The sequence below is a fragment of the Pleurodeles waltl genome, chromosome 10 (genome assembly GCF_031143425.1).
Source record: "Pleurodeles waltl isolate 20211129_DDA chromosome 10, aPleWal1.hap1.20221129, whole genome shotgun sequence".
NCBI lineage: Eukaryota > Metazoa > Chordata > Amphibia > Caudata > Salamandridae > Pleurodeles > Pleurodeles waltl.
In genome coordinates this window covers 624274545-624288643 of record NC_090449.1, presented here as the reverse complement: position 1 = coordinate 624288643, position 14099 = coordinate 624274545, and positions in this window count along the sequence as shown.

Here is a 14099-nt window from a genome sequence, read left to right as displayed (position 1 = left end):
AATCAGCCCTTTGTGTGGAGGCAAGACACAGCCTATTGACATGTAAGGTGTGACCGACCTTTCCCTCTCCCAGCCCAGGAACACTATCAGTATGCACATGGATGCAGATGCCTCTCCTGTCACAACCAGCCACCATTGTGTTGTGGCTGTCTGGAAAGTATACACAAAGTGTAGCTGTCACTCTGCCCTAGATGTGGATTGGAGTCAGGCTGCGAATCACCAGCGTTATAAGTACAGAAAAATACTCACTTTCTAAAAGTGGTATTTGTAAAATAGTAATGTAAAATCAAACTACACCACTAAGCAGGATTTTTCACTACTATTCCAAACATACCAAACATGCCAACACTACTTCTTTCAGATCAGAAATTACCACTTAAAAATATATAATCTCAATGCTAATGTATGAGAGGAGCAACCCTTACAGTAGTAAAAAACCAAATAGGCTTTTTGTCACTACTAGGACCTGAAGGACACAAAATTACATTTCCTACCATTTACATACAAAGCACCTTGCCCGTTGGGCTATCTAGGGCCTACCTTACAGATGCCTTAGATGTAGTAAAAGGGTAGTTTAGGTCTTGGCAAGTAGTTTGAAATGCCAAATCATTATGGCAGTAAACTGCACATGCAGGCCCTGCAGTGGCAGGCCTGAGACAGGTTTGAAAGGCTACTTATGTGGGTGGCACAATCAGCGCTGCAGGCTCATAAAGAGGCATTTTTAAAAATAATTTACAGGCCCTGGGTATATAGAATACAACTTTACAAGGGACTTACAGGTAAATTAAATATGCCAAACAGGTGTAAGCCAAACATACCATGTTTTAGAGACGAGAGCAAATGCACTTTAGCACTTATTAGCAGTGGTAAAGTGCCCAGAGTCCTAAAGCCAACACAAAGAAAGTCAGACAAATAGGAGAAGAAAGTAAAAAAATTGGGTTTAACCCTGCATAAAGGGCCATTTCTAATACTCAAGTTTCTGCTATTACACTTGTTTGTGCATGTTATGCCATGAAGGTTAATCATTTTTAATGTAGTATGGAACTATAAGAGACTAAGGTAGAACAGAAGTGAAGCGAATCAGACACTACAACTGCTGTCCAGTCCACCACTACCTTGTAGCCTTCTGCTAGCTACCCTACAATACCTACCAAGACACTGCATCACCAGAATAAAGTTAGGTGTTGAGCACTTCTACTTCACTTGTTAGAGGCCAAAGGTAAAAATATGTGACCCCTCTCCAGTTCCTCCTTGCTTTCCAGCTTATCTCCTTTCTCTTCTCGACCTTTCTTAAAGTATTTTTCTTGCCTTCTCTGTCACCACTCACCACATTTCTCCTTCCCTTCCCTGCCTAGCAAATTATCTATAACAAAACACAGTGAATTACATGTGGCTTGGGTTTTCATGTTATTTATGACCGTAGTGCTATTTCATTCTGTTGTATTAATCCGGATTGCACTATAGAATAGATTATACACATCAAAATGCAATCAAGGTAAAAACTATTCATTTGTTACAACGGGATGCATTTCTCAGGGACGGATGAAATAGAAAAATCAGGAGGCACGCAGTAGGTTTCAGGTGTAAAACGGCTAATGTCCATCGTTAGGGAAGAACAGGCAGATAACATAATTAAGCAAGAAAGAATTTGGTGTTAACAGGAGTATAAGTGGCCAGAATCAATGAACCATTGACGATCAATAATGCCATTATTAAAAGTAAAAGCAAAAACATTTAAACAGCAAAATATGTCAAATCAGTACATTTATAAAACATTGATAGAACTTGCCCCAACAAACATTAACTTGTAACTCTAGGAAGTAAAAAAAAACTATCAGCAAAGAAACCAACAAACCAATAACATTAAACTTTAGAAACAGTTAACTAATTGCGTGCCTACATAATCAAATAAAAATATAAAAAAGTAGCACATACATTCAAGAAATTGTTCCAGACAAACTCTGCACTTCAAGAAGAGGAAATTCTGTCAGCTTACTGAGACACACCACAAGAGAAAAACACAAATCCAAAGAAAACAACCAACGTATTTAGAAAATACGTTAAATAAATTAACTTAAACTTATATTAAGTCAAATAAACAAAAACTAAACATTCTTAATTACAATAAACAAAATATAGCTTTGGTTTTTCATGTTCCCTGAAAACAGATCAATGAAAGTGATCCAAAGTAAAAAAAAAAAACTGAAAATAAAGTTAGACACATGCGACAAATAAAAAGTAAGTACAGTTTATTAAAATATTTATAAATAAATAAGTACTTCGCTTTTAAAACTAACATGAACAAGACTGAAATATTAAAACTGAATTTATTGTTTGCAATGTAATAGTTCTACAATTTTTAGCAGTTCAAAAGAAACCCATATAGAAAAAATCTATATTAGCAAACAATTAAAGTAATATTTCTAGAAATCATCAATAACATCTAATTCATAAGTATAAATGTACATGCAGGTTTACAAATGCATAAATAATTACATACTATAAAATACAGTTATTAATTTATCATTAATTTAATATTGTACAACCCACAGACAAAAAGTCTGACACAAGATCTCAGACAGAAAAGTTATTAATAAACTGCATTGGATACAAATACAGAAAAGAAAGTATGAGCAGTGAAAGGACAAACTGGAAATGCACAAAATAATTTTCTAATGCATGTTATGGGACAGCACATAAAATAGTTGAAAATGAAAACAAAAGCATTCTCCTAGTATTGCAGAAACTAAAACAATGACTATACAGCAAGACCTCAAAGAAGCTAGTTCAAGCTCACTAGTGTCTACTAATGAAATTAAAAAATATATAATACTCACCGTTCCTGACTATAATTCCGGACAGCTCCCTGCAATTTGCAATTTAAAAAGACTTATAGTAGAACTAGAAAAGAACCCAAAGTAACACCTATTTGTCCAAAACGTTTGAGGATATAACTAATACAAAAGGATGATGGACAGAGTGCTGAAACGTTTCAAACACTCACCCCCAGTCACAGATCTAGGTTAAATCCACCATTCTTTTGCTCACCAGGCCACCCTGGTTTGGAACCAGCCATATGCAAATCAGTCTTTACCCTACTCCCCATGGGAACAGTCCAGCACGAACTGCCAGGGCAGATCCACCCTGGACCGGAAACCAGCATCCTGGGATTGGTTTCAGGGTATCACCCTTTATCAGTCAGGCTAGCTTGAATCCAGTGGCACAGTGAGCAAGTGGCCCATGTCTGAGCATGCCCCGGCCACTTAAGGCAGCTTCAGCAACACAAAAAGATGATGGACGGAGTGCAGAAACTTTTCAAACATTCACTCCTAGAGACAGATCTGGGTTAAATCTGTCGTTCTTTTGCCCAACATGCCACCCCAGTTCGGACCCAGCCATATGCAAATCAGTCTTGACCCTGATCCCCATAGGAAGAGTCCAGCCCGAACTGCCAGGCCAATGCTCAGCTCGTCAGCTTTTTGGCTCAAGGGATCCTTTTTAAACAGAAGGGGGATGGGAACATACGGCCTCACATCACAGCACATTTTGCCCCTTTGCTTTGTGGTAAATGCAGTACAAAAGTTGCACTTACTTAAGTATTAGCTGTAGTTTTTCACCAGAGCTTGCGCAGGTAGTGCTGTAAATGTCTAGCCATATGTGCTTCTGGATTTTAATCTTTGTCAGTAGAGATCAAGAAATGAATTTCATCAGAGGTTGCTGAGAATGCTGCCACAGTCCTCTCAGGTCTCAGTTTCCCTCACTGGTGCAAAAGTACATGTCCCAAAGCTTGTCAGCCTGTTGGCTCAAGGGAGACTTTTTAAACAGAAGGGGGATGAGAGCACATTGATGACCTAGAAAGGGTTGAGAACCATGCCTGTCAAAATAACATCTGCATTCTCAATATACCAGAGTCAGAGCAGAAGGAGGATTTAAAGGGTTTCATTATGTCAATCCTTAAGGATACAACTCTCAAGGGTAGAGCTCAAGTGAATCTGGAGCTGGAGGTACAGCGAGTACGTAGAGACCCATTCAAGATGAATGGGAACCAGCAGAATTCCAGAAAGATCCTGGTCAATTTCTGCTCATACACAATGAAAGAACTCTTCTTAATAAGTGCACTAAAAAAATGGCCCTTTTTCTAGTAATGGGTATATCTTTATTATAAGGTCAGATGTTTGTAAAGCCACAGAACAACATCAGTGGGATCTGGGAAGGAGACTGGAGGAACTCAGTTAGCTGGGCCCTAGGGCTTTGCATCATGTGGAACAATGCAATGTGTACTGTATATTGTATCTAGAAATGTACAACACTATGTGCACCAACTCTAGTGAAAAACTATAGCTTATATTCAAGGGCAAACTTTGTACTGTATTTACCACAATGCAAAGAGGCAAACTGTGCTGTTATGTGAGGCAGTGTGCGCCCATCCTCCTTCTATTTAAAAAGGCTCACTTGAGCCAAGAAGCTGACGAGCTATTGGAGATGCACCTGTGCACCAGTGAGAGGTACTGAGACCTGAGAGGACTGTGGCAGCATTCTCAGCAAACCCTGATGAAATTCGTTTTTTGATCTCTACTCATGAAGAATAAAATCCAGAAACGTGTATCTAGAGATGTACAGCACTATCTGCACCAACTCGTGGGAAAAATTACAGCTAATATTCAAGTAAGCTCAAACTTTGTCCTGCATTTACACAATGAAAAGGAGTAAACGGTGCTAAGATGTGAGGCAGTATGCTCCCATCCCCCATCTGTTTAAAAGGGCTCCCTTGAGCCAACAAGCTGAGAAGATTTTTGAGCTGCACCTGTGCACTGGTGAGAGGTACTGAGACCTGAGAGGACTGTAGCAGCATTCTCAGCAGCCCTGGATGAAATTCGTTTTTTGCTCTCTGATGATGAAGGCTAAAATCCAGAATCATGTGTCCAGAGATGTACAGAACTATCTACACCAACTCTGGTGAAAAACATTAGCTAATATTCAGGTAAGCACAAACTTTGTATTGCATTTACCACAATTCAAAGGGGCGAACTGTTTGTTGATGCGAGGCAGTGCTCTCCCTTCCCCCTTCTGTTTAAAAAGGCTCCCTTGAGCCAACAAACTGACAAGCTTTTGGAGATGCACCTGTGTGCCAGTGAGAGTTATTGAGACCTGAGAGGACTGTGGCAGCTTTTTATCAACCCATGAGGAAATTTGTTTTTTGATCTTTACTGATGAAAGATAAAATCCAGGCACCCGAGACTGGAGATGTACAGCACTATCTGCACCAACTCTGGTAAAAAAGTACAGCTAATATTCAAGTAACTACAAACTTTGCACTGCTTTTACCACAATGCAAAGGGGCGAACTGTGCTGTAACATGAGGCAGTGTGCTCCCATCTCCTTTCTGTTCGTGCCCCATGCTGTTTTGGCGGTCATGATATTTTGAGCACAATATTATGGTCAATCGAGATTTTAGAGTCAATATTCAGGAACTATACTTCAGAAGAAAGGTAGATCACTTGGTACATCTACCTTGGAAAATATGAAACTTTTAAGTGATTATTTAGCACTCCTGGCAGCTTAGATTCCTTGTAAGAACTCTTGGTTTATACAGATATGGCCACTGAGACATTGGTCACACTCTCTGGCTGATTGTATGGTAACATGACTCCATCTGTTGAAAGACTGCCCAAAACAACTGGAGAACACTCTTACATTCGGTCAGTACCCCTGCCTGTTAATGGTTCCACAAACTGGCCAGTGCTCTGTAGAGTATGGAAGTGGGTTTTGGGACATTTTACAAAACACGAAAATAAATAAATAAATGCATAAATACTTAGGATAATTTATTTGTTGACACAACCATTTTGATGGCATATTGTCCGGTGTAAGAAAAATAAATGAAGTGCAATATATTTCCTGGTGCAATATTTAAAGAGGATGTAATTTCCATTGGGTTACAATATATGTTATTGTTATACTTTTACATGGAAGGGCAGCACTTTATTGCAGTAACTGCCTCAGGAAAGTTGTAAAAATGTGTTTGTGGGAAAAGCGTGAGGCAGAATGGAGAATGATGCACAAGAAAAATCCATAAGATCATGAGGACCTGATTGCGATCTTGGCGGATGGGATACTCTGTCACAAACATGAAAGGTCTTAATCAGGCCCTGACTCTCTTGTCATGTTATGAGTAATACTTCTGCCTCTCTGGCTAGGGGAGACTTCCTCCACTAAATGCTCAACCTGAGACTTTCAGGACATGGGTCCTCAAGGAGTGTGTTCAACAAAAAGTGTATCTCAGTCTGATCCCGCCACAGCCTTCTCAGCCCACATCGGCTGTAGGAGACTAAAGAGGATACCAGGAAGGGGACCAGGCTCAGCCAGGGTTCCTGGTAAAGCATGGCAAAGGGAGACAGAAAAACCAGAACATTTCTGGTTATTCCTATTGATTTATAGCAGCCCATGGTATGAAGAGAGCTTATTTTTAGAAGCAGTTGTGAAAGATTGCCTACAGAAGCTGAGATTCCGATACTGAGTTGAGGGTCACTTCATCTCTGCTAGAGCGAAGATGAGAAAGAGAAATGAGGAGTGTAGAGTCTACCATCTCTGGTCATCGATTTTAAAAAATGGCACAGATCTGCATCAGCACATAGATTCAGATTTGTAACTTTTGGGTATTCAAAAGCTTTCCAGATTTTCAGGCGTACTTTAAGGAAACTTTTGGGAACTTCTATTTACATTTTAGCAGCGCATTGAGCAATGACTGAAATGCCATAACGTTTGTGCAATGGAACTTTTTCTTTTTTTCACAGAGAAATCCCACCATAGAAAGGAGAGGCCTGTCTTCTTATGTATGGGTCTCCATAGTCAGAAAATTGATATAAATAAAATTAAACTTGCAGTTTGTGAATACTAAAAAATAATAAATTTAGGGGCATATTTAAGAAAAGTGGCGCTGCACTTCTTGCCCTCCTTATCGCCCCCCTAACAACACTATGGGGGTCATTCCAACCCTGGCGGTCGGTGTTAAAGCAGGCAGGCGGTAAAAAAAATGGAATTCTGACCCTGGCGGGAACCGCCAACACAGGCAGCCACTTTAACACTCCGACCGCCACGGCGGGGCAAACAAACAGCGCGGCGGTCACTGCCAACAGACAGGCGGCAGACAATGTACCGCCCACCCTATCACGACCCACCAATCCGCCACCTTTTCCGGGGCGGGAGCCCCGCCGATAAAAACACGGCAGAAACAGACCACGAACGGGAAAACGCTCACCTCTATACACTCCACGAGGAATCTGGACAGCATGGAACCCGAATTAAACATCCTACCAGCGATTGTCTACCTGCTACTCTACCAGGAGCACGAACGCCGCCGCAGGAGACAACGGTGAGTACTGCACCTACGACACAGGGGAGGGGGAGGAGAAAAGATTACGGGCACACACATACGCGACACCCCCCCCCACCAAATCCCCACACACCAATACAGAGCAACAAGTCTGAGTTACACCCCACAAACCCCCCGGAATAATTCAAAGACAAAATAAAATGATCATTAAAATAGAAGTATATTAAAGCATATTTGAACTTAAGTGAAATATGAAATTTATAAAATAAATAAATCACAACATGAACAATGTATACATAGTCCAAAAGTCCGGCACATATTGGCTACATGCCATTGTTCGTGGGCCAATGTGCATAAACACATGGGCAAAGCCCACACACGAGACCCGATTCCATTGGAGAGAACACTGCTGGGGCATCAGATAATAAAACCACAGGCACCTCAGGGGGAAGGGAAGGGGGGACACCTCAGCCACATGAGTCCACGACGCCAGATCCACGAGGGGCCTCCATGCCCACTGTACCATCCTGGGGAGTGCAAAGCCACAGTCCATCAGGTGGATTACAGACTCCACTGGTTATGGAGGAGGCATGGTGCCCAGAGTGCTTCGTGAAGCCCTGCCCGACACAGATCCGGCCCTGCCAATGGGCCAGCGGTGCTTGAGATGAAGGGCCCAGCGGAGCGGTGCTTGACAGGAGGGGCCCAGCGGAGCGGTGCAGAGATGGCGGGGCCCAGCGGAGCGGTGCTTGACAGGAAGGGCCCAGCGGAGCGGTGCTTGACAGGAAGGGCCCAGCGGAGCGGTGCTTGAGATGAAGGGCCCAGCCGAGTGGTGCCTGACAGGAGGGGCCCAGCCGAGTGGTGCCTGACAGGAGGGGCCCAGCGGAGCGGTGCAGAGACGGCGGGGCCCAGCGGAGCGGTGCTTGAGATGAAGGGCCCAGCGGAGCGGTGCTTGACAGGAAGGGCCCAGCGGAGCGGTGCCTGACAGGAGGGGCCCAGCGGAGCGGTGCAGAGACGGCGGGGCCCAGCGGAGCGGTGCTTGAGATGAAGGGCCCAGCGGAGCGTTGCTTGACAGGAAGGGCCCAGCGGAGCGGTGCCTGACAGGAGGGGCCCAGCGGAGCGGTGCAGAGACGGCGGGGCCCAGCGGAGCGGTGCTTGAGATGAAGGGCCCAGCAGAGCGGTGCTTGACAGGAAGGGCCCAGCGGAGCGGTGCTTGACAGGAAGGGCCCAGCGGAGCGGTGCTTGACAGGAAGGGCCCAGCGGAGCGGTGCAGAGACGGCGGGCCCAGCGGAGCGGTGCTTGACAGGAAGGGCCCAGCGGAGCGGTGCTTGAGATGAAGGGCCCAGCGGAGCGGTGCCTGACAGGAGGGGCCCAGCGGAGCGGTGCAGAGACGGCGGGGCCCAGCGGAGCGGTGCTTGACAGGAAGGGCCCAGCGGAGCGGTGCTTAGACGGCGGGGCCCAGCAGAGCGGTGCTTGACAGGAAGGGCCCAGCGGAGCGGTGCTTGACAGGAAGGGCCCAGCGGAGCAGTGCAGAGACGGCGGGCCCTGTTCAGCGGTGCTTCTCTTGGCGGGGCCCTGTTCAGCGGTGCTTCTCTTGGCGGGGCCCTGTTCAGCGGTGCTTCTCACGGCGGGGCCCTGTTCAGCGGTGCTTCTCACGGCGGGGCCCTGTTCAGCGGTGCTTGTCTTGTGTTCCTAGGGAACCAGATCTGGGCAATTATTCCCGCTCAGTCACCATCCGACCTATCGCTTGCGGGGCCCTCCTGTGCTGGACTCCTGGGCCCGTGGGTGTCCTCCGTCACACCCCAAATGGGGCTGGTGGGGCCCTCCTGGGCAGCTCACCTGCTGCCGGACTTGTCCGCCCTGCTGCCCTTGCCCCCCCTTGGCCGAATCTCTGGGGCCCTTGCCTCCCTTTGTGGATGGGCCAGGTGACGGTGCAAGGGTGGTGTCCTTGGGGGCAGCCGTCTTAGGCCTGTCGCGCCGGCCCTTCCCTTTTTTGGTTCTTTTCCCAGGGGGTGGGCTGGCTGTCCCCTTGCTGCTGGCCGATGTTCCTGCCCTAGGAGCTGGTGGACTCCAATAGCCCTGAACGATGGTCCTAGTAGGTGCAGGGCTTGTGGTGGCTGAGGTGCTGTTTGGACTCTTACGAGATGGAGGGGGTGGGTCAGGTGATGCAAAGAGGTTAATTTTGGAGAGGAACAACTTTTTAGGAGCAATGGGAAGGGTAGGTGCAGTGGGTATGTGGAGTGGAGGAAGAGGATGTGGTTGTAGGAGAGTCAAGTGTGCTGTCTTTGGGTGCAGGTGCTTGTGCTGGAGGCTGTGGTGAGGTGGATGGCTGTTGGGTGGCTGCCGGCGTTTGTTTGGCTTGGAAGAGGGAGTGACAGACACACTGGGAGAGGACACAGGGGACGTGTAAATGGCAGTGGGGGTGGTGACTGCACGTGTGCGGACTGTTCCGGTGGGTGTGGTGGTGATGGACGTAGTGGCTGATGGTGGTGTGCATGCAGGTGTGAGTGGAGACGTCACAGGGAGGGAGGAGGGAGACGAGGAGGAGGGGGACACAGAGGAGGCAGTGGCTGTTGGCATGTCTGCATGTGGATGTTGCTTGGGTGAATGCTTGTGTGATCTGTGGTGCTTATGTCTGGATGAGCTGCCTTGGGTGTTGAGGTGTGTGCAGGCTGGTCTGTAGGTGTGTCTGGGATAGGCAGAGGAACAGGGGAGTGGGACTGGGTTGAGGAAGTTGGAGGGGGGAGGCTAGAGACAGGAACAATTGCTGCCGTCAGTGCTGAGGCCAGAGCGTTGAACGATCGCTGATGGGCAGCCTGACCCGAATGAATGCCCTCCAGGTATGCATTGCTCCGATGCACCTCCCTTTCTACCCCCTGGATGGCATTCAAAAGGGTAGACTGCCCAACAATGAGCGTCTGGAGGAGGTCAATGATCTCCGCACTGAGGGCAGCAGGGGTAACTGGGGCAGGACCTGAGGTGCCAGGGGCGAAGGAGATGGCCGGCTTCCTGCCCGAGCGGGCAGGGGGCGGAAGCTGAGGGGCTGCTGGGAGGGCGGAGCTGGTGCGCTGGGTGGCGGCTGTACCTGTTGTTGCAGTGGGCACGGATGTTGCCGCCACCACAAGGGAGCTCCCTTCCGAGGACGTGTCTGTGTCGCTGACGTCTCCACGGGTCCCCGTTGTGGAGCCCCCCTCGCCCTCCGTCTCACTGGTTAACTCCGAGTCGGTTGCAGGGCCCTCCGGGGCCATGTGAGATGCAGCTCCCTCGTGCGCCGATGCCACTTCTCCTCCGCCTGATGATGCTAATGCACACATGAACAGGAAAAACAAAAAAAGGGGGGGGGAGAAGAAAGAAAGACATGTTGAGTGCATGCATTGGCGGCACCGTTGGCGGAGAGGACAGACACAGAAGCCCCCTGCACTACGCCGCGCACTCGGGGTACACTACTCAATTATAGTGACTTGGCCTACAAGTCTATGGACGACAAATGCACACATAGGTGAGCCCGGGCCATGGATAGCTGTACTTAGCACCCTACAGAGGTGGGGGGCGGGGGCACAGGGCCATGTTTAACGGAGGCGCCTAGCCTACAGAAACCGCCCTGGCCTAGAGATAGCCACAGCCTTCCTCCCCCACCCAGACGCCTCCACTGTGTGCTAATATAGCGGAATGTGCTGATACTCACCCCCTTGTGTCTGCTGTGATGTCCTCATGCACCCATCCAAATCGGGGTAGGCCACCGCCAGGATCCAGGACATCAGGGGGGTCAATTGACGACTGGCACCCCTCCTACGTTGGGAGGCCATCCCCAGCAGAGCCTCGGCGGTCTTTCTGCTCCCGCGGCGGATGTCCTCCCACCTCTTGCGGCAGTGGGTCCCAGGGCCCGGACGTCGTTGGCGATGGCACGCCAAATGTCGATCTTCTGATGGGCGCTGACCTATGTGACATGTACAGGGTGGAAAAAGAAATATCATTACTTTTCTGCATGGTCGATGTGCGCGGCCCCCCCTCCCCAACCTTGCCATGTGGCACATGCTCTCATCTGTTGTGCGTTGCACTCCTCATTCGCTCCCCTCCCCACCATCTTACATCCACCCCACTCAACACAGGCATAGCCCATACTACGTGCTCCCAGTGTACTTACCTGTTGGTCTGGAGGACGGTAGATTAGCACATACTGGGGAAGGACCCCATCAACAAGTTTATCCAATTCCTCAGATGTGAAGGCAGGGGCCCTTTCCCCAGTCGCAGCAGCCATTGTCTCTTCCAGACCGAGTTCACAGCAGCACTTGCAGTATAGGTCCTCTCCTGTGGATGATCAGGTCTCGAGTGATTAAGCAAGTAGAAAATAATGGTCACGCCCGCGGCGGTGCGTACCGCGGCGGGGCGTACCGCGACCACCGGCGCACATCGTCATTGGCTCCTGAGACCCATAGGGTTCAATGTTAACCAATGCTGCTTTGCGCCGCGGTCTTCGACCGCCTACCGACACGGTGTGCCACGCCAGCGCATTGACCTCACATCCCATTGTCACACTTCACAGGTCAGGCAGCCACCATTTCAAGGGCCCACATGGCTGAATTTCCACGGCGTCACACAGGCCTAGGCCTTGCATTGCCACTCATACAAGCCATTCAATGCATAGCGAATCGTGTACTGTGCAAGCTGTGGTTACGTACCTGTGGGTTGCTTGACTCTGTGCTCCATGTTGTCCTTCCTAGGCACCGTCCGCTGGGACTTGCGAGGAGATGGAGGAATCCTCCCGTGTACAGACCGCTGGTGGACCTGTCGACAATGGAAGGAAGACATGTCATACTTACATACAGACTTGACCGAGCCACTATACAGGAACTGTGTGCCCAGCTGGAGCCAGACCTGATGTCCCCCATTCGCCAACCCACAGGGATTCCCCCTCTGGTGCAGGTTCTGTCAGTACTCCATTTTTTGGCAAGTGGATCATTCCAAACAACAGTGGCCATATCATCAGGGATGTCTCAACCTATGTTTTCTAAGGTTTTGTCCAGAGTGTTGTCTGCCCTGATGAAATACATGCGGAGCTACATTGTTTTCCCTGAGGTGGCCGATTTGGCTACAGTGAAGGGTGATTTCTATGCCCTTGGACATATCCCCAACATCATTGGTGCCATTGATGGGACCCATGTGGCCTTGGTTCCCCCCAGTGGAAGTGAGCAGGTGTACAGGAACAGAAAAAGTTATCATTCTATGAATGTCCAGGTGGTCTGTTTGGCTGATGTACATCTCCCATGTAAATGCCAAGTTCCCTGGGTCAGTGCATGACGCGTACATCATGCGAAATAGCAGCAGCCCTTATGTGATGGAACAGCTACAGAGACACCGTGTGTGGCTAATAGGTGACTCTGGTTACCCCAACCTGTCGTGGCTACTTACCCCAGTGAGGAATCCCAGGACAAGGGCAGAGGAACGCTACAATGAGGCCCATGGGCGAACTAGGAGGATTATAGAAAGAACCTTCGGCCTCCTGAAGGCCAGGTTTAGGTGCCTGCATATGACAGGGGGATCCCTAATGTACTCACCAAAGAAGGTGTGCCATATCATCGTGGCCAGCTGTATGCTTCACAACCTGGCTTTGCGACGCCAGGTGCCTTTCCTGCAGGAGGATGGTCCAGATGGTGGTGTTGTAGCAGCTGTGGAGCCTGTGGAGATTGAAGAGGAGGAGGACGACGGGGACGACACAGACAACAGGGACACAGTGATACAACAGTATTTTCAGTAGCACACAAGTACGAATCAACCACGCCATTTTACATTTACTTAAAGTCTCCTGCCTCTCTACTGTCTGAGTTCCCCCCCAGTTCCTGTTAACTGAGTTGTGACTTTCCCTTCCGTTTTCAGAGCTGTGGGCCCCACTGCGTGACCTCTGCTTTGTTTGCCCATGGACTACAGCTGTATGTTGTCATCACAATGAAACTGAACATTTTGGCACCGTTATGTCTAATACATTTGTTCAAAATACAAGCAGACTCCAGATTTTTTTTGTGCAAGAAGTGATTTAATTAAAGTGCTCAATTTAAGGAACATGATTGTAAAACGGGGATGGGTGATGGTGGAGTAATGTCCATGACAGAGTCCAGTTCTCAGTCGCACAGGTGCATTGTCCATATGCCTGTGGAAGGATGGATCAGGGGCAGTTCAAGGTTGGACAGGGTGACAATGTGGGACAGTGGGATGACATCAGGGGGTATCGTTTGCTGGCGGGGGTCTTGGCATCCTACTCTGTCTTCTTGTGAGATCTCAGGTTCCGCTTGCGGGGTGGTTCTTCTGCAGGAGGTGGGGTTCTGGTGGCCTGTTGTTGTGTGGGGGCCTCCTGTCCACTAGCGCCGGCGGAGGTGGTAGGCTGTTCCTGGTCCAGGCTAGTGACAGGGGCCCTTTGTGGTGCCACATGGTCCCGCAATGTGGTGACTATCTGGTTGAGGGCCACGACGATGGTCCCCATTGCGGAACTAATGTTCCTCAGTTCCTCTCTGAACCCCATGTACTGTTGCTCCTGCATTACCTGGATCTCCTGGAACCTGGCCAGTACCGTAGCCATCGTCTCCTGGGAGTGGTGGTATGCTCCCATGATGGAGGAGAGGGCCTCTTGGAGAGTCGGTTCCCTGGGCCTGTCCCCCCCGTCGCACAGCAGCCCTCCCAGTTCCCCTGTTTCCCTGGGCCTCTGTCCCCTGGACGGTGTGCCCACTACCACTGCCCCCAGGTCCCTGTTGTTGTTGGGGTGGTGGGTCAACCTGGG